This window comes from Trachypithecus francoisi, unplaced genomic scaffold (genome assembly GCF_009764315.1).
Source record: "Trachypithecus francoisi isolate TF-2019V2 unplaced genomic scaffold, Tfra_2.0 Lachesis_group7, whole genome shotgun sequence".
Lineage (NCBI taxonomy): Eukaryota > Metazoa > Chordata > Mammalia > Primates > Cercopithecidae > Trachypithecus > Trachypithecus francoisi.
The window spans coordinates 7,403,043-7,425,342 of NW_022681472.1; the positions used below are offsets into that span (position 1 = coordinate 7,403,043).

The 22,300-nt window shown below is 40.9% G+C and overlaps 2 long non-coding RNA genes across 2 annotated transcripts in view; one reads left to right on the plus strand and one right to left on the minus strand.

Moving 5' to 3' along the window:
- LOC117079607 overlaps positions 1 to 22,300 on the minus strand; it is a 196,536-nt gene that overhangs the window by 100,435 nt on the left and 73,801 nt on the right. The window lies entirely within an intron of this gene.
- On the plus strand, positions 12,082 to 16,372 carry LOC117079609. The gene is made up of 2 exons (XR_004435512.1): positions 12,082 to 12,590; positions 16,122 to 16,372. It is a non-coding gene; the product is annotated as an uncharacterized LOC117079609 (long non-coding RNA).

The window sequence follows — 22,300 nt, forward strand, 5'->3', positions numbered from 1 at the left end:
TAGATCTGTTATTATCTGAGAAATGCCTGTTGTGTTCTTTTATGATTGTGCATTCATTGATATCTTCTTATAGTTTTTTTCATTTCTTCTTTCCATTTTCCAGACCTTCATTTTTGATGCATAAATATGCATCTACAATATGTTTCTCTGTTTTAGTTTATCATTATGAAATATCTTCCTTTATAGTTTTTAACAATTTTCTTTTACCATAAACCCTTTTTTGTGCTATAGTAATTCTTTAGTTACTAGTGCTGTGTAGCAAAGTATCCCATAAGTTTAGTATTATAAAACAACAAATATTTTATTTGGTTCATAATTCTGTGAGACAAGAATTCAGGAAGGGCTCAGCTGGGTGATTCTCGATTGAGGTTTCTTGTTTGCTTCTGGTCAGATGTGAGCTGGGGCAACCTCATCTGAAGGTTCGACCAGGCTGGACTTGCATGGCTGGCAATCCTCTGAAGACCTTAGCAGAGTGCCTGCATGTGCCTTCTCCAACATGATGGTCTCAGAATAGGCAGACTTCTTCCATGGCAACTGGCTTCCCCAAAGAGTGAGTATTCCAAGAGGACCAGGTGGAAGCTGGAAGGCCTTTTCTGACCAGGTCTTGAAAGTCACATCACATCACTACAGCCATCTTTACTGGCTGAAACAGAGACCAGCAATCCCAGATTCAAGAGGAGGAGACAGAAACTCTCTAACTCTCAATAAGAGGAATGTCAAGAAAATGTGGGCCTATATTTTAAAATCTCTCTCTCTATATATATGTAGTATGTAAACATTTTCCTTAAAGATACAGCGTTAAGTAAAAGTAGAAAGTACAGAAACATTGTGTGGTTTGCTATAATTTATGTAAACACGAAAGAATTACATATATTATATATGTGTGTATATATTTTTGTATGCCAAGGAATGTTTTACGGAGGATATTCAAGAAAATGATCTTCTAGGTAGCCTCTGTGGAGGAAACCCACAGGGCTGGAGGGCAGACATGGAAAGGAGGCTGTGTAAATGTTCATACTATTGATTTTTTTTTTTTACCACAAATAAATAAAATTGAATTTAAAAATAAAAATGTAAGCTGCATATTGGGAGAAGATATATGTAAAACATGTAATTCACAAGGAATTCTTTTTCAGGATTTATAAAGAATTCATGTAAATTAATAAATACACACATACAACCTAATTTTGAAAAGGGTGAGACAAGTCTATTCACAATCAACTTACTGGGACACCCAAATCCTGAAAACAAAAATGCTCGATTTCACGAATAATCAGGGAAGTGCTAACTGAAAATACCATGAGATACTATCGGATCGGCAAACATTAAAAGGTATCATAATACCCAATCTGGTGAGGATGCAGAGCAAAGCAGCTCAGGCACTGCTGTAAATTAAGACAACATTGAAACAATTTGGTAACACCTAGAAAAGCTAAAGATGCATCTGCCTTATGACCCAGCCTTTCAGCCACAGGAGATTTTCAGCCACAGCCTAGAGAAACTTTAGACTGTGTATGAGGACATCCACAAGGATGCTCACACTGCATTGTTCATGTCAGTGGAAATTAAGAAATGCTCATCAATAGGGATATAGTGGAGTACATTCATACCGTGAAATGTAGTTAAAATATTTGACTAACTTACCTTTGACATTATGTTTCAAAATGTTTACATTCAGTAAACATAATTGGAGTGAAGAAACGTCAAGTTGTAGAAGAATTCTTTTAGCATGTCACCAAAGTCACAGATTTTCAGTCACACAAGAGCAGGGCCATGTATTGTTTATGCCTATATGCATGTGTGCAGAAAATATAAAAACCTGGACAGGAAGAGACACTCCAATCTCAGGGTGAGGCTACTTTTTGGGGGGGACAAAGGAGCATGGCCAGGGTGGAGCACAGAGGAAGCTGGGCCTAGGAATGACCATTCAATTTCTCAAGGAAGATCTAAAGAACTTTGGCAACATGATAATACTCTTATATCTGGGTAGTGCTATTAACTGTTAGCTGCAGTGTCATCTACACTTCTCTGTCAATGTGAAATACTTTGACAACGACCAGGAAGCATTTTTAAAGGACCTATTTTCTAAAGGATCGATTTTAATCAATCACTATTTAAATAATAATCAAGACAATGGCCACGAAGTGCAAGCAATTGACACAACGTTTTTGTTATTTTGTTTATTTAGTTCATTTTGGCTAATGTGAATGGAAATTAGCTGCAAACAGCTGTGAAAGGAGAACACCCCATTGCCTCCTGGTAAGCAGTGAGCTTATTTTCATATTCCTAGTATCACAGAGTGATGCCAATACAATCACCAACTAGGTCATTTATGAGTTTCACAATGCTTGTCAAAAACAGTGGCAAACAAAGTTTTTAAGTAATTAAGTCAGAAAAGGATTTAATGTATTTTAAATATGTTTTTAAAATTCCTTGTAGAGATCTATCCAGTGGAAGTAGGCCCTCACCCTGATGCCTTGCCACTCAAGAGATGTCATTTGAATTACCATTAAATAGAGCCTAGAGGTGCTTTGTTTCTAAGTCTTTACCCACTAAACAGAACATCTCTATCATCTCCTAAATAATCACAGCAAAGCCATATTTTTAAGTTATTAAACTAGACACATTGCTTTTGTTCCCAGCGTCCTGCCTTCCCTCCCATCCATCTAGTGACTGTGGGAGCAACCATTCTGTACAATACAATGCTGCCTTCTTGGCACTCTTGATTGAGTTGGAAGTGGGCTTCTAACAAGTTGGGTCAGTTAGGGTTCTTCTCTGAAATTTTTGGAAAAATATTCTGTAATGAGAGAGAAGCATGAAGCTGGTATGGAAGGCAAGGAGGAGGGAGAGGAGTCTTGGCAACCTGTGAGTTCCTTTCTTCAGTTTTTTCTACAATTCTCATTTTTTCCACAGGCTGGCTGTCTTGTGAGATAGTCAGATACTTTCCTAGTAGATCTCTCCTTCCCTTTATCTACTTGAGTTAGTTCGGATTGAATTTCTGAACTTGCAACAAAGGGCAGTTTTCATGAATACTATTACTGGCTGTTGTTTATCATATGTACAATGATTAAAAATAAAATTATAAACATTGTGACCATGATATCTGATCAACTTGTTTACATCAAAACAACTCTAATCAAACAACTACTTGAATTATATAATACAGAATAAGCTATACATAATGTGGTTATTTCCTGACGCATTCTTTTCAATAAAATATCACTCAACCGTTTGTCTCATCCCTAAGGATGAATTATTTGTCCTGCTGGTCCAGAGAGACAGAGCTCAGTGTGATCATGAAGCTGTGTCTTGCTCCTTCACGTGAAGGTATTTCTTTCCAGTAGAGTAGATCAAATAGAGCACTAATTGTTTCGACATCCAAAGAATACGGAACTTCCCTTGTCATGTAATTCATTTTGGTTAAAAACTAAACAATATCCATAGTGAAATCATAATCCCAGGCAAAGAAAATACCACAGTCAAGAGTTCACTTTAAAAGACTGTGATAGCTATCATTGATGATTTGGTGTGTTATTGAACACTTTGAGAATATTGCATCCACCATCACCACCAAAGGAATCAGCAACTTGCTATCTCTCATCCATCTAGTGATAGCCCTTCACTGAGCACTGATTTCTCACTGGGCATGTCTTCAGGGCTTCAGAGCAGTAGGAGTCAAACAGGTTGCCTTAGACCTAGCTCCTCGGAGGAGCCCTGGGCCAAGAAATAGGGTCCCATTCTACATAATAGCTATGTTCAGGAACTCTGTGCATGGAGAGAAAGAGCTGGGCTCTAGACACAAAAGCAACATGTCTAGAATTATGAATTTTTTAAAAATCACATAAAACCAGGAGAGGCCAAGAGGCTAGAGCTCTTCATTCCCACCCGTATTTTAACGACAGATGTTCCATTTGATCTACTTTTTATTTGCGGTTCAGTGAAAGATTTAATTTGAAATACATGTGGCACCATCAAACTATGTTTAACAGCCACTATGCAGGGACTTTAAGGAATTAAGAAGTACTATGTCCTCCTGAAGGAGGCAGCTAACATTGTCACAAAGGAGAAAGATCTGTCCAGCGTTTCTGGTTTATTGTGGTGTCCAGCGTGCTGGGATGTAAACTTCAAATACCTTTCTTTTTAGAGTTTCCTTTCTCCTGCTGGGCTACAGCTGTCCTGTCTTTCCTGCTGGAGATGGTGTTTAGTGCCACAGTGAGAACTAGAGAGGATTGAGTAACTCTGTAGTCAAGCTCAGGTACCAACAGTGTCTCTTTTAAGTACTTCCGACTTGGTCTTGTTTAAATTTAAATCCAAAACCCTCTGCCTCCCATCAGTCTCTGAGCTTCTAGACCAATCCATAGCTCAGAGACTCTGGGTGAGGGGGAGGCTGGGTGACTGTGTATGGTTTGCTCCCACACACTTCCACTTCCAGCCTGCCTTCAGTGCTCACTCTTCTCACTTTTCCAGACAGAATAACACAGAGATGGCAAGTATGACCTTTGTAATGGGAAAGATCCAAGGTACTCTTTGTTCCTCTAACTGCAGCCATTTGTCTAAGGTTTCAGTAATCTGAAGAGCAGTCCCAACATGTCAGGGGGCTCACCTTACCACTGGGGCACATGTCCAACCACGACAAGGCATTTCATCTGCCCTCCAGGCTTCACAACTTGAAGCTCAACCCTTGTTCCTTGGCTATGGGGGGAGAATGTTCCCAAGACTCTGTCACAAACAATGGATCTCTGGAGAGTTGGGAATGAGGATGGCAGTGGTTGGTGTTTGGGTCCCTTCTGAGCTGGTTCCTATCATGAAGCTCTGGGGAGAGGTGGCATGAGGTCCTTTGGGATCTTTAGTGCCATTGGGCCTCAGGTTTGTTACTGTCCTTAATTCCAAGACAATAAGAACAATCTCACTAGCAGTCAATTACAGGTTGATAGATGATGAATGGATGGATGGATGGATGGATGGATGGATGGATGGATAAAATGGATGAATAGACAGATAGATAGAATGACCAGATAGACGTCTCAAATGTGTAGCATGGGTCATAAGAGTTCTGGGGACTAAAGGAACACTATGGGCAGGTAAGGTTTCACAGAGGAGGGGCCTAGAAAGGTACTTTGAAGGATGGACTATAGCAAAAAGACAAGGCTCTCCAGATGGAAGGAAACATATAGGCAGATGCATGGCAATGGGAAGTAGGGATGATCACTCTGACTTCAGGAGCTATGATTGTGCCATTTCTGAGGGCTTACTCTATGCCGGGTAGCACACTACGTGCTTTACAAAAAACCATTTCAATTACTCTTTGTAGCAACTTTATAAGGTACATATTATCAATGTCCTTTAAGAGAGGAAAAAATAATTAACATTTTTAGTGATTATACTGGGCAAAGAAACATGACCTGATATTCATTACCTCATTTAATCTGTGTCAGAGTCTATGAAGGAAGTTCTATTTTTATGGCAGTGACTATAGCAATTACATTTGCTCTAAATAATAAAATCAATATGTGACAAAGCTGGACTTAACGTCCAGACATGTTGATCCAAACAGCCAATCAAGACCCCTTGTGAAACCCCACTGGGAAATAAGTTTGGAAAAATAAGTTGGACATTTGAAAAATGTTTTAGGCCGAGCGCAGTGGCTCAAGCCTGTAATCCCAGCACTTTGGGAGGCCGAGACGGGTGGATCACGAGGTCAGGAGTTCAAGACCATCCTGGCTAACACGGTGAAACCCCATCTCTACTAAAAAATACAAAAAACTAGCCGGACGAGGTGGCTGGCACCTGTAGTCCCAGCTACTCCAGAGGCTGAGGCAGGAGAATGGTGTAAACCCGGGAGGCGGAGCTTGCAGTGAGCTGAGATCCGGCCACTGCACTCCAGCCCGGGCGACAGAACGAGACTCCGTCTCAAAAAAAAAAAAAAAAATGTTTTAATATTAGTCTATAAGGATGGAGGAATTAATTTTTAAGCAATGAAGGACCAATAGAGGTTTTAAAGATAATAGCTGCAAAATCAAATGTCACCTTATGAAAATTAACCAATTTGCAATGTTCTGAGCAAATGATGAGTCAAAAAAAACGGAAGAGAGGGAGGGAAATACAGAAAAGTTAATTACAATGGTGGAGCTGCTGATGAGGGAGGGAATATACTGCAGAGAGGGGGAAAAGAAAAATCTGACAAAGGAAATCATTGAAATGTTTCATGACTAATTCGGTGTAGTTCCAACTCTGGGTACCTGAGAAAACGATAGCCCTATTTATGGAAATAGGTAAGACCCGAAGAGATCATTTGAAAAGGAATTAGTTTATTATTCCCTGTTAAGAAATCTGTAAATGCCTGAATCCATATTGCTTACAACAGAACAGAAATTCATATGTTTCTGCTGGAGGTAATCTAAGAATGGTCAGTTTCTGGTATTACCATATCTAAGAATGACATATTCCCTATAATCGTTATGCATCCTGAATGCTTAATTAGAACAAGGTATCTATGCATTGTTATAATTATTATTACATCATATTAATGAATTAATAACAACATAATTTTTTAAAATGATAAAACGAAAACAGAATAATTCCCCTATGTTTTATACTTAGAGTGACTTTTCTGATCTTCAGTATATTAAAATTCAAATATAAAATTCTATGTTTTTAAAATTTCCCTATTTCCAGCTAGGAATTTTTGCCCAGACACTTTCCAAACAGGACTCTGTGCTACTCTTTTTCTGCTATTACCCATCCTCACTTAGGCTAACCCAGGATCTAAAGAAAAAAGATCACATAAGCCACTCAACTTCATAAATAAATGGGAGCTAGCCCCGTGATACCCATTTGTTGGAAGTCCCAACAAACTGTTCATTTCTCCCAAGTGTTCCTTTTCAATATATTAGGATATCAGCAGTAAGCTGCTTCTGAGATGCTGTAGAGAATACCTAGTCATTGTTTCATAAAACCTTTGGTTGAGTCCTAGCCTGACTTCAGACCCTCATCCATAGTTAGCTAGAGGTTATAGGTAGAAAAATACAAAGCATAGAGAAAAATTTAAAAAGCCTTGTGCCTCCAAACACAAGACACAGTCTCAACTGCTTATATTTCTAACAGTGGGGTATAAACTCAAAAAAATGAGGCTAAAATTTGATTGGCAAGCCTCGATCTTACCATGGAGTCTCATTTCCACAATGGTGACAGTGGGATTTGGCCTGCAGCAGTGGGAAAGGCGAGGACAGAGTGAGTTCACAAGAACTGGGAATGAGAGAATTTACCACAGATAGAGGCACAGGATGCTAAAAGCAAGACTTTTCTGGCAACATTAGGCACCACCATGTAGGAAATGTTTATTGGCGTGACCTTTGGTTTAGTGTGTGAAGGTTTATATGATTGGGGAGAACCACAGGATTCAGATTTGCAGAAATGAAAGATGCATAGTAATGAAGCTCGTTCTGTATTAAAATGGACACAAGTGAACTATATATTTAGGCAGGTGAGGCTATAGGCATATTACAAATTCACAACAGAAGGCAAAGTCAATGGTGCCTCCCGTATCCCAATAACAATGCATAAAATGTATATTTCAAAGCTAGAAAGTGATAATCATGGAAAATTTATAGGAGGGATATCTGAAAGGCAGCTGAAAGGCCCAGAAGCCATAGGGAGCACACGATTTCATAAATACTGAAAAAGAATTATTGCAGATCCCCTACCAAGCCCATTATATGTGTCAGAACTCTGGAAATTTGAGGACAGTGATTTAACGCCTGAGATGGTGACTGCCAAGAATGAATATGTCACAGCTTCTCACAGGAGTGAGGAAACCACCACAGGACTGGCAGCAGCCAATCGACAGCCTGCAAAGAGTCCACTGGCCCAGGCCAACTCCAAGTAGTGTTTCTGGGGAGCCAGAGAGGCAGTATTCAAGGGAGACTGCCCACTCTCTCAAGGTGCCACTGGAGAGGGAGCCCCATAGCCTTCATTTAAGCTTGGTTTTATTGTTACTTGGTCCACAGTTGCTTGCAACCTCCTGTGGCCAAATCACTCACAACCAATAAAGGATGTAAAAGCAAAAGTGATAATTCTTCTATGCTGTCTGCAAATATCAGAGCAATTACCTACTGATCACGTACTCATAAGGATCTCCAGGATGTTTTCCAGATACAGTCATCTCTTGGAATCTGCATTCTCCCATACCAATGGGATGTCTCTTTTGGTAGAAGTGAAGTTAGATGCAGTAAGGTATTTTTCTCAGTTCTTCTTATTTATCGGATGGATTCATGTGGCAAGACTGGTCAGCCTTGCTCTTTCTTGAATTCTGTCCAGCCGTCTCAACTCACCAAAAGAGAGTCTGTATAGAACCCACCGCATCTTGTTCTGACTGTCTGTGATGAAGAACGTAGTTGAAAATATACCACGGAGATTTTTTTTTTTTTTTTTCTTTTGAGACGGAGTCTTGCTCCGTCGCCCAGGCTGGAGTGGGGTGGCGCGATCTCGGCTCACTGCAAGCTCCGCCTCCCAGGTTCACGCCATTCTCCTGTCTCAGCCTCCCGAGAAGCTGGGACTATAGGCGCCCGCCACCACGCCCGGCTAATTTTTTGTATTTTTAGTAGAGACGGGGTTTCACCGTGTTAGCCAGGATGGTCTCGATCTCCTGACCTCGTGATCCGCCCGCCTCGGCCTCCCAAAGTGCTGGGATTACAGGCGTGAGCCACCGCGCCCGGCTTCCACGGAGATTTTTTAAAAGGGTACAATCGTCCTGTGATCTAGAGTAGCAACTTGAATTTCCAGCATCTCTGGTTACTCTGATATTCTCAGCATCTTGCTCATTCTGTGGTAGAGCACCACTGTTTTATGTTTTCCAGGCAGCATTTTTCTCCATATTGTTTTAGACATGGTGCCATTATAATCACTTGCAATTGACCAGTAATTGTTGTAGAAGCAGGCCTCCCTCTGCCAGTGCCACCCAGTTGCTGGACTACACCCAGCTGAGTGCAGTAAGTTCCAGAATGCAATCAAAGCTAAACCCCATCAGTATCCAGGTTTCTCATTATGAAGTTGAGCCAACACTTGCTTCAATGCAATACCTCCCTCTTACAGGGCACACACAAAGCCACTCCATTTTAGCTGTAATTCAGGCCCCTGAAATGCCTCCATAGGAAAACTCAATAGGAGACTCAGCCATGATCATTAATTCATGTTCGGAGATCTTATTCTTGCAATTGTCTTTATAGCTGAGATGGCTACGTGTGCTGATATCCCATCTGGAAAATGGGAGGAGGAACATTTTCTTTCAGGAACATGAGAATAATCTTAACTCAAGAAACAAAGCCTAAAGTGCATCCTATAGCCTTAGCAGAGTGAGAGAATAGCCCCAGGAAACAGAGCTGTCTCTGAGTATTTATCCTAGTTTCGGTTTGTGATTAAGTTTGAATCACACAAGGGAAGTGCAAATCCTGTACTAATAAAGCCTCAATAGTTTTCCTGCCTCCTAAGCTATTCAATCATGAGCAGCCTAGAGTAATAGAACCAGAATGAGAACTTATTAACAGGGTGGTCTTGGCCATAACTTGCTGTATGTAAAATGACATTAGTAGGATGAAGACACCTCACCATATGGCCACGAGAGTTAGACACAGTAGTGGCTCAACACTGGTTTGCTCTCTGATATAACTTTTCACCCCATCTGTTAATAATTATGGTGATAATAATAATAACTAGCATTTATTGACTGTTATTGAGAAATGAAAACATGGACGTGAACTATGATTCACATCCACAACTTAGCACATGGTGTTCATACTTCCAGAATTTATAAAACTCTTAAAGACATTTTAATGACAACATAAGCTCCCTCCATCACCCAGGTCTGCTTAAGCAGCACCTCACATTATGTGTTCCCTAGCACTGAGATCTGCAGCCTACTGTATACAGCATTATCCTAGGCATGTGTGACTTCACATGTTTGTAAAAATGATAATAATTTAGAAAATTATCATAAAGATGCAAGCCTTTCAGGGATAACTTACAGTTTAATTTTTCCAATAAAAAAATACCAGCATTTTTCAGCAAGTGGACTGCATATGGATGAAAGTGTGCCAGGCCCACTGCCGATAAACAGGGGAAGTTTCTGTCTGCTGGGGTAGGGAGTGCTGGCTCTCCCCCAGCCCTCAGGTAATTCACATTGAAACTTGGTAATGTGACTGATTCATAAAACACAACTTTCCCCAGCCGTATTTCCATGGTTCTCTAACATCACCTTTTATGCCCTGATGATTCATTTATTTCAGTTCATTTTAAAATTTGGTATTAATTCTGCTTTCTGTCACTCAGCATATTCCAATGACTAAAAAACAGGAGAAACTTTTTAGAGGAATACTGTGTATATTTGTGTGTGTTTGTGTTTGTGTTTCTGCATTTGTTTTTCTGTGTGCATTTCTGGGTGTGTATTCCTATGTATGTATTTCTGTGCGTGTGTGTGTGTTTCTGTGTGTGTGTGTTTCCATGTGTGGGGAATGGTAAAAAAAGATTGGCACTGCCCTTTGAGTTACAGGTGTTGGGAGATTTCTTACTTCCTGTGAGTGCAGGCTTCATGGAGACAGCCTCCAGCAGATCCCAAACTGCACGTTCATGACAGCACAGGATCCTCTCAGAACATGTTCGTTGTTTGTGAAATCCTGAAGTCTCTAAAGAAACCAGGAGGCCAGGCATGGTGGCTCATGCTTGTAATCCCAGCACTTTGGGAGGCCGAGGCAGATGGATTAACTGAGGTCAGGAGTTCAAGAGCAACCTGGCCAACATTGTGAAACCCCGTCCCTATAAAAATATAAAAATTAGCCGGGTGTTGTGGTAGGTGCCTGTTATCCTAGCTACTCAGGAGGCTGAGGCAGGAGAATTGCTTGAACCTGGGAAGCAGAGGTTGCAGTGAGCCGAGATCGCACCACTGCATCTGCACTCCAGCTTGGGCCACAGAGTGAGTCTCTGTCTAGAAAGAAAGAAAGAAAGGAAGGAAGGAAGGAAGGAAGGAAGGAAGGAAGGAAGGAAGGAAGGAAAGAAAGAGGGAGGGAGGGAGGGAGGGAAGGAGGGAAGGAGGGAAGGAAGGAAGGAAGGAAGGAAGGAAGGAGAGAGAGAGAGAGAGAAAGAAAGAAAGAAGGAAAGAAAGAGAGAGAGAGAGAGAGAGAAAGAAAGAAAGGAAGAAAGGAAAGAAAGAAACCAGGAAAGGTTGAACCCAAACCCAATTTCTATTAGTGCTTCTCCAGAAGGTTAAAGAGGTTGCAAAATATCACTACCTACCCTTCTCTATATCCAAAAGGATCAGCCATCTGTTTTCCTAGCTAATAGTGGGTTGGCTTGTGAATGTTTCTGTTGTGTTATGGAGTGCCACGGTGGGCTCCAAGGGCCCTTTGTCTTGCATGTTTACATGTTTTATAAATGACTGAGTGTGACAGAGCCCTGAATATCTCAGGACTCTTATTGAACCTTGGGCAAAAAAACATTAAAAATGATCTTAAGATATTCATTTGCCCTAGGATGCAGAAGGAATTTTACACCGTTTTCTTTACGTGTCTAGTAGATTAATATTTCCTTTATGTTAATATGAGAGTTTATTATTCTTATCTTCATTTAATGTCCTGAGGAACCAGGTGAGACAATTTTGCGAGTTTAATGATCACTGGCACAAAGTACACGAGAGGGTCACTCAGGACAGGCCATCCCTTTCAAGGCATTTTGCCAAAAGAGCCTGGAGTTAATTAATTAATACTGGGAAATCCCCTGCCAGTCCCAGCTTTGACAGACAAAAAATAATAAGACTCTTCTAGGCTGTAGGCCAATACACCTCTTTCATAAAAATTAAAAGCCTAACCAGAACTCTGATAGCAAATGTCCTTTTTCAAAGAGTAGCTAATCTAAAATTCATTACAGGGGATAAAGGAAAAATAAATGGTGGGCCCAGGAATCTTTTGATAGAATATATGGCATCCAGGTCATTCTCTATCATAAGTCAAGTTACTTTGATGGCTACGTTGGAGTTTATGCTGATACAATACAGCGTCCACACATTATGACGTCACATCCAACATGTGGAGATGACCGGCTTTGGGCATGCCCTGTGCTTACCTGGCAGGTGATGGCGTGGGCAGGAAGTGCACAGCCTGCCTTTACCTTACGTAAACACTGTGTCTGGGCAATGGGCAAAGAACTGAAGAGGACAAGCTAGAAAAGGGCTCCTTGTCTGCCTCTATAAACCTCGTGTGTGTACATCTTAGCAAGCCCATAGACAAAAAAGGCAAAGAAGCAGAGACCAAGAGGGAGCGCCTAAGAGGCACAGAAAAAGAAAGCCACAGAGACAGAGAGATGGAAAGACATACAGACAGTGGAGAGCCAAGGCACAGAGGAAGGGGCAGGCGGAGGCAAGCACTTCCTGGTGAACTCGGTCCCCTGTGTGATTGGCTGCTCCTAGAGAACAGTTTCCCTGGCTGCAGTTGCTGTGCAACTGCTTCCTGCAATTAACTGACTTTATTGACTTTGTCTGCTCCTCCTCCTCCCTTAACCTCTTGTTTGCCGAGCCATCTGAGGAGCCACACCTTCAAATGGAAGAGGTAGGTTCAATTAGCACACTGTACATCTTGTCAACCCACCTCCACTTGAAGCTCTGATATAGATATAAACAAATATGTGTTCATGTCCTTTATGTATTTATTCACATATATGTTTATCTGTATTTATGAATAATATTTGTTATATAATATACACATATATTAACATATGCATATATCTATGCACACATATATATCTCCTAAATTATCTTAAGGTCCATATAAATACAAAATTTATTTTTTAAGAGGTCATTTCCAGAGCATTGTATGGGCCTATGCACACATACACAAATAACCAAGACTTGACACAACCAGCCTGTCTCTGCAATGAGAAGCGAAGAGGGAGAAAACTCAGGGAAGACACGGCTTTAGGTAGGACATTAACATCTACCTATGTAAAAACTAGAAATATGGCTGAAAAATCATAGTCACAGAATAAATGTAATGACTGAATGAATGAACAAGTGAACTATCACATATTGTTGTAATTACTGAAACTTTTCTTTTTAAACAGGTCCTTCATGTGCATCTCAAAGTGCAAAGCCCCACTGGGAAACACCAGTTTGGGGATCATGATTTTATGTAGTGGGTGAGCAGTTGGCTTAAGGTGGTCAATTCAATTACCTATAATAATAGATAATTGGAGCCAAATTTTCCCATTTAGCAAGCCCTCAGTAAATGTTTTGGGGGTTTTGGGGAGAGAAGGAAGGACTCCTCACATTCTGCCATCATCACAGAATTATTTTTAAAAAGTCAAGCAATTTTGTCAAATAATTCTGTGTGAAAAAGTGTATGTAAATATATATTGATGTGAGTGTGTATGCATATATACACATATAAAACAAATATATATTTATGTGAGTGTGTATGTATATATACATATATAAAACAAATATATAAAATAAATATAACCAAATGAGTTACATTGGCCATTGTAAGTATAACTACTCATTGTTATCAGTTATATATCAAATATTATACTAAACAATCTAAACAGTAATTAAAATCAAATTACTATTTTGGATAAATAATATTTGTAATATTTGGGTAGAAATATTTGATTGATGGGTCTTAATTTTTGAGCATGGTCCTACTTATACTGTATTGATGTATGTTTTTCTTTTTTATCATTTCTAAGAACTATGATCACAACATTTTCTCTAAGAAATATCTTGAAGTGCCTAAACCTTGGTCATTGTTTCTTTCCACATTCAATTTAAGAGAAGAGAATTCTTTTATAATGGAAGCATATTCACTTGGACCTAGAACTCATTCATTCTTATTGCTATAGAAGGCATGTTAACGATACTACTTGCACTTTCCCAAGAGCATCCAAAGTAGCTTTTTTTTTTTTTTAATTAAAATTCAGACCAGGCACGGTGACTCAAGCCTGTAATCCCAGCACTATGGGAGGCCGAGGTGGTGGGATCACAAGGTCAGGAATTCGAGACCAGCTTGACCAACATGGTGAAATCCCGTCTCTACTAAAAATACAAAAATTAGCTAGTGCTTGTAATCCCAACTACTCAGGAGGCTGAGGCAGGAGAATTGCTTGATCCTGGGAGGCAGAGGTAGCAGTGAGCTGAGATTGTGCCACTGCACTCTAGCCTGGGCAACAGAGCGAGACTCTGTCAAAGAAAAAAAAAATTCCAGTGGGTCCTGCCTATGCACAAGGCACATAGAACTATCATTCAATAACCCTAGAGGACCTTATTACTACCTCCATTTTGCAGCTGAGCATACTGGCTCTTGGGGACGTTGAATCAATTGCCACAAATGTAGAACAACATGAACTGAGGCGGGATTCAGACCTAAGCCTGTCGGACTCTGGAGCCCAATTTCTCATCCATCAAGTTGATGTCTACCTTTCTGGGCCAGAGGAGAGACCCAACTTTGCTTTGAGCCATTGATGAGCTGTAAAGTGAGATACATATTTGAGGTATTAAAGAGGAAATTCTTCAACTAGGTTATCCTAAGTGTTTCTCGAGGGATAGTTTTCTGCATTTTCTTATATAACTAATCATTCTACCAAATAAGACCTGCATAGCATTTTCTATTTAAAAAAAAAAAAAAAAAAAGAGGTTAAATAGAAAAGACAAGCAGCTGAGAGAACACCACTGAGAATTCTTTAAAGAAAGCAACCAGCTCAGCAGGGGCACCTATATTTAGCCAATGAGTCAAACACATTTTCTTACCTAGGAAGCCAGTGGGCTGAACCAATAAGTTGTAGTTTCAGTTGAAAGGAGACAGAAAAAAATGTGGTGAAGGAAAAGAAAGAAAAGAACTCTGAGAACAATAGGATTCTTGAAAGGAGCAAATGATAGAAATAGGCAATGCCAAAGTAAAGTCAGAGAAAGAAAACTGGGGTGGGGGTGAAGCCAGGGAGGAGACAAAGGAAACCTGAAAATAAGAAACATAAGTTCTAGAAAAGAAAAAGAGGAACATACTTCTCTAGTTCTTTCTTTAAGTTTGATAAACTTTGAAATTGTGCCGACTTTCATTAAAAACTATTATGTACAATATGTGAATCTTTCAGTCCCAGGAAAGTATGACTCTCTTGCTACTGAAACTGGGCCACACCAAACAGAATATCTTACTTCTACATATATTCAGTATTAATAATTGCACAAGTTTATTGCCTTTAGCAGAAGAAATAGACAAGTTTCTGCAAGGTCTCAGAAAAGCCAGGGGGCTCCACTTCTGTAAAAGAGAATTGTTTTGGGGGAGTGGGTCAGCCCTATCCCCGGAGAGACCCTTGTCAGCTACAGGGCAGCACTCAGATATTGCAGGAGAGGCCCTTTGCTCTCTCAGACCAGGTAATAAAAATGCAGTTTGATGGCCCTGAGAACGGACATATGCTGTACATTTAAAACTTTGTTTTATATTCTCTGCAGGATATTTGATGCCACAGAATCCTGTTTAGTTGAAATAATTTGAATCTTTCTTCCACACCTTAGCCAGCAACATTTAGCTTATCTCGATTTGTTGCCTTCATTTTCTAATTTAATATAAAGACATAAATAAATAAATTTTCACTAAAAAATGTCACATTTGGCAAATTCTGTTTCCTAATTCTCCCCTGATAGTATGGTTTAAAATGTGAAGGAAAAAAATTATTTCACCTGATTTACAATTGTTCTTAATAGTATGTGTTTTGGCTGAAAAGGAAAGCACTCACATGTATAACTCACCTTTGAAATTTCCATAGAAAGATCACTCTTCCTTGTAGAAATCTGGATCATGCAATGACACCACTAGAAAATTTAAATGTGTACAAGGATATCCAGACAGATACTGAACTTTTATTTAGTTTCCTTCTTATGGTCTACAGGACATTCTTATAGGAAAATATTTGCCTCATTTTAAGGATCTGATAAAGTATGTTTCCAAGGATTGAGGTTTAAGAGGGACTATGGGGCTTTTTGTATCTCTCTGCTCAAAAATCAGGCTAAATGGTATGTCTTCCCAAAGGGAAATGTGAAAAAAAAATACGTTTTCCTTAAAGCTACCTCTGTATTTTCTCTCCGTTGGCAGTTATGGTTCTAAGGATTGGATCGAACCAGCTCACCTGCTCCACCTTGCTCATTTCTCTCAGCAAATCCAATGACTCAGAAGGAACCCTTCACCAACTGCCCATTCATGCCAACCCACAGAGCTACCTCCAAGCTTGCTCCACCCACCTTCTGTCACCACCGTCCCTTTTCTTGTCTCAGAAGTCATCATGAAAATGTAAATGTTGCCACAATTTGTTGGAAAAATAACAAAATTACAGTATATGAAAGAGTGTCTTGAAAATTGAATTGGAAATTTCTCTGATTTTTGCCTTAACACTATAGAATTGTATTTCTAGAATTTTACCTTGTTTTCTCAATTTTTTCCCACCAGATGATAGAGAAATTAGCTATCTTATGACTTCAGGACATCCCTTGATTTTCTAAAATGAACCCTAAACTTAATACGTCCAAAATGGAATGCAAGCTCTCTATCTGAAATAAAGTAAAATTTTAAATAAGTAAATATTCTTTTCCAAGGTTCTAGGTTCCAGAGAATAGCATAACCACCCCAAGATCCAGGAATCTTCCTAGACATCTCCCTCCCTCTCACCTGCCTCAGACGATCCACCACCAGTCCTCTCTGTTCCACCTCCTCCCAAACCCAAGGGAATACAAGTGAATTATCCCTTATCCAAAATGGTTGGGACAAGAAAAGTTTCAAGTTTCAGATACTTTAGTATTTTGGAACATTTTGCATACACATAATAAGATATCTTGGAGATGAAACACAAGTCAAAGCACGGATTTCATGTATGTTTCAAATATGCTTTATTCACTTAGCCTGAAGGTGATCTTACACAATATTTCTGGTAATTTTGCACATGAATGAGTTTGTGTGAAGTACTTACATTTGAAGTTTTCTACCTGTGGTGTCATGTCAGCACTCAAAAAGTTTTGGATCTTGGAGCATTTCAGATTTCAGATTTTTGCATTAGGGGTGCTCAACCTGTACCACCTCTTGCCGGGACCTTCGAACGTCCTCCTGATTGGATATCCTCTCTGTTCCCTCCTTTAATCCATTCTCCATACTGCAGCCAACAAGGTGTCCTCTGTAAGCACCTCCCTTCGCCCTCCGATTACATACTTCAGAGGCTTCCCAGCGCTGTTAGAATAGAAGCAATAATCTCCACGTGGCCTACAAGGTCAGCCTGTGTGGCCCCCATCCGTCTCCCCTCTTGTCCCATCATCTCCCCTCCTCTGCTGCCCGTCTTGTCTATTCTTCACAGAGAACACTCCTTGAAGCCGTCTTCACCTAGTTAACTCATATCTCAAGAGGCACTAGTGAACAGAAATGTAGTGGATGGGATTCTTCACCGATGTCCCCACTGCTTCTTGGATTATTATTATTATTATTAATTATTATTTTTGAGACAGAGTCTCCCTCTGTTGCCCAGGTTGGAGTGCAGTGTCACGATCTCAGCTCACTGCAACCTCTGCCTCCCAGGTTCAAGTGATTCTCCTGCCTCAGCCTCCCAGGTAGGTGGAATTACAGGCACGCACCACCACACTCAGCTAATTTTTTGTATTTGCAGTAGAGATGGGGTTTCACTATGTTGACCAGGCTGGTCTCAAATTCCTGTCATCAAGTGATCTGCCCACCTTGGTCTCTCAAAGTGCTGGGATTACAGGCATGAGCCACCACATCGGCCTGCTTCTTGGATTATTTAGGTGAAAATGCAAGAAAATTCACAGAGTCGTCTCTGGAGCCAGGTCTACATTTTCTGCTCTCCCACAGTCAGGAAGAAAGGAAAGACGAGCATAGCTAGCTGGATAAAAACAATGGCACCAGTATTAACTGGAGAAGGAGGAAATCGGGAAAAGCCTTCCCATAGGTTTTCACTATTCACAAGTGAGGTGGGGTGAGGTGGGAAGTGGGTAGACCTAGTGACATCTTGCTTCCTAGCTTGTCAGTGATACAAGCATATTTATTATGAAAGAAAATACATAAACATTGGAATTGGGCAAGAAGCCACGTTTGTATCTGTCAATGAAATATAATCAATTAATTTTGTTTTTAAAAGACCACACTTTCTGACACTCCAGGGTGGTGTATGTAGGCAGGGGTTGTAAGCCCTGAGGCTCAGAGTGACCCCTACCATGCCCCTTCTGTAGTTTCTGTCACACTCCTTAGTCATTCATAAAATATTTTTTCTACCCTTAAAATAATAGGAAAACCATCTACCTTCATTGTGCATGATTTTGACACAAAGTAATGCAACCAGTTTCTAACAATCAACTAGTGCTTTCAGAATAACATCGCCTTTTCAAGTGCCCACTCCATTAAAATACGCAGGAAACATTTTCAGAAATTTCTTTATTCCAGATCTTTCATAGACCAAGTAAAGATGTTTGTTTTTTCAAAAGGTTGCTTAATGATCATTCTTTTTGACATTACACGATGGAAAGTCAACAATGTGACATTTGCCATAAGAAAAACAGAAAGATGGGGCTGAGAAATACAATAACAAGAGCTGCCACTGCAACCGCCAGGAAGTCTGGGATGATTTTTCGGTGCAATTTGTTTCTCTTCGTCTGGCAAAGGTTTTGGCTTCAGCTTCATGTTCTTTGATTATTATTATGCCTGTCTACTAGTGAGTGGAAACTGCAAGTACTCTCTCTGTCTTTTCACCCTGGACGAGTGAAAAGAAGAAATGAGCCAAAGTCACTCTGAACAGGAATTAAAAGAAAACTATTCCACCATTGGCTCGAAAGATCCAGACGGGTGATGTATCTATATAGCTCCATTCACTGGTGGTTCAATCACTTAGCCTCTCCCATATGTATCAGGGAAATATCTCTGATGAGCAGTGTGAGGGTGTGGGGCTAAACCCAGAAAGATATATCACATGCTCTCTTGGAACTAATTTATTCAGGCTAAGCCATCAACTGTCATTATTATTGATAGAGTGGGCATTTCTCAGGGATACGAAAGCTTCTCTATGTACAGCAAAGCCCTCAGTAAGCTGCATTGCAGGGCACCTCAGCCTCAGTGCAGTGGTTGTACAAAATCCTGCTTCACTCAGCAGTGGTCATTGAAGAATGACTGTGTGAATAAGCCTAACCGGTTTTCCTCATTTCCCAAGTTTTAAGGCCAAATTGACCTAAAACTCCAGCCCATACCCTTTATATTTGGTGACAGTGTCTACCAGGTTAAGAATGTCAGGATGAATTAGATGGCATCTTTATGTAGAGAATATGACTACATCTATTTCAAGGACTTCCTTTTTAATTTTATTTATTTATTTACTTGTTTATTTATTTTTGAGACAGAGTGTCACTCTTGTCACGCAGGCTGGAGTGCAATGGCACGATCTCGGCTCACTGCAACCTCCACCTCCTGTGTACAAGCAGTTCTCCTGCCTCAGCCTCCTGAGTAGCTGGGATTACAGGCATGTGCCACCACATCTGGCTTTTAGTAGAGATGGGGTTTCACCATGTTGGCCAGGCTGGTCTCGAACTCCTGACCTCAGGTGATCGGCCCACCTCGGCCCCCCAAAGTACTGGGATTACAGGCATGAGCCACCATGCCCAGTCAGGCATCCTTTATAATGGCATGTCTTCTGGGGATTCCTAATACAAAATTAAAATCTATAATTTTAACTTAAAATATTTTATGAATTACAGGAATTACAGTCATCCCTCAGTATCCAAGATAGACTGGTTCATCTCGGCTCACTGCAGCCTTGACCTCCTAGGCACAGGTGATCCTCCCACCTCAGCCTCCTAAGTAGCTGGGACCACAGGCACAGGCTACCACTCTCAGTTAATTTTTGTATTTTTAGTAGAGACAGGGTTTTGCCATGTTGCCCAGGCTCATCTGAAACTCCTGGACTAAAGTGATCTGCCCACGTTGGCCTCCCAAAATGCTGGGATTACAGGTGTGAGTCACCACACCTAGCCTCTTTTATTTTTTCTTCTTTTCTTTCTTTTTTTAAAGATAAGGTCTTGCTCTGTCGCCCAGGCTAGAGTGCAGTGCCCAGTCACAGCTCATTGCAGCCTCAACCTTCTGAGCTCAATCGATCCTCCTACCTCAGTCTCCTGAATAGCTGAGAGTACAGGCACATGCCACCACACTCAGCTATTTTCAAAAATTTTTGGGGGGGAGAGAGGGTCTCACTATGTTGTCCAGACTAATCTCAAACTTGGGCCTCAAGTGATCCTCCCACCTCGCCTCCCAAGTAGCTCACAGTTCTTTTTTTTTTTTTTTTTTATACTTTAAGTTCTAGGGTACATGTGCACAACGTGCAGGTTTGTTACATATGTATACATGTGCCATGTTGGTGTGCTGCACCCATTAACTCATCATTTAAATTAGGTATATCTCCTAATGCTATCCCTCCCTGCTCCCCCCTACCCACAATAGGCCCCGATGTGTGATGTTCCCCTTCCTGTGTCCAAGTGATCTCATTGTTCAGTTCCCACCTATGAGTGAGAACATGTGGTGTTTGGTTTTCTGTTCTTGCGATAGTTTGCTGAGAATGATGGTTTCCAGCTTCATCCATGTCCCTACAAAGGACACGAACTCATCATTTTTTATGGCTGCATAGTATTCCATGGTATATATGTGCCACATGTTCTTAATCCAATCTGTCACACTCACAGTTCTTTAAGTCAGAAGTTCACCTGCAAAGTGGCTGGGTTCTCTGCTTAGGGTTTCGCAAGTCCAAAATCAAGGCTTTGGCAGATCTACAGTCATCTGGGGCTGGAAACCTCTTCCATGCCCATCCAGGCTGTGGCAGGATTCACTCCTGTAGCTGTAGGACTGAGTCCCACTTCTCTTGCTGGCTGGCACCAGACTGCTCTGAGCCCCAAGAGGCCATTCTCAGTCCTTACCATGTGGACCCCATCCTCAAAGTCAACTATAGAAAACTCTCTTACATCTAACTCCTCTCCTGCTGGGGTTCTCTGACATGTTCCTTCCCAACCTCTAGACCTAGATCTCAAGGGCTCAGGACATTCGGTCAGGCCACTGGGAATAAGCTCCCTTCCTAAACCAACTGTACCACACAACAAAACCTCACCGTGGAGGTAAGCTCCATCCTGCTCACAGTCCCAGGATCCTGCAGGGCACATACAGCAGGGTTCGCAGATCTTGGGGGCCACCTCAGAATCCTGCCTCCATACAAGTTTTGAATTTTATGGAGTCCCCAGTTCCACAGATCTGCCTGATGGCTTCTACCCTATGTACAGTGACGGAGCACTGGGCTGAGGTCCGAGGCCTGAGGTCTAAAGACAGCTCAGCTCACTCTTTCAGCACCATCGCTTCACCCTCTGCTGGGCTTGAGGCCAGCCCAAGGCCACTCCTCGCGGCCACACAAAGGGTGCTCGGGGGCCACTGCTCTGAGCTGTCATCTCTTCTTTCCCATGTCATCTCTTTCCTAGTTCTATTTTAGTTATTTGGATGTTACTCATTTTTATGGATCTTTTGACACCTTTAATTGCTCTTCTCTTCCCACGCCTATTAAGTTTTCTCACCCTTTGATATTGGCATTAGGAGCATTTTAAATAATTTGCCAAATAATGTTTTACCACTGCTGTTTTCTGTAAGTTACATTGCTTTGCCTTTAACCCTGTATTAATTTTGCTGTAAAGTGTTAAATAGCATGAAGTTGGGTTATTTTACACACAAGATTGTAGGGCTTCCTAGATTCAAAGTCTTATTTCTTCATATGTATACTGACTAAAAGCAAAGGCAAGTTAATAATGCAAATTTGCTTTGAAGTTCAATGCCATCTTTTGGTGCACAGTTACAGTGTACCTATTCAGCCAGACTGTGAGCCTCAACTCTAAGAAAGAGTTACAACATTATTCCAACACTGAAATTCTTTCAAAGTCGTTATAAAGCTAAAGCACAGAACTATTACCATCGATACCAGACCAACAATTCTTCAAGCCCTGGCACATTTCATTGGTGTACGTTTGATGTGCCCTGAAGCTTATATTTGTTCCTGACTCATATGAATAAACAGAGAACTACTCAGTCTTCCTTCTGGTCCTCCCCTACTGTGGGCCTGGAGCCAGTGCAGGAAACTCAGAGACAAGATGTGGCTCTATGACCACATGGACAAAGTGGAGAAGAGCCACATTTTAATGTTCCAAAAAGTCTACTTACAGTGTTTTCATCATGTATCAGTGGCCTGCAATATCACCTGGGTATGA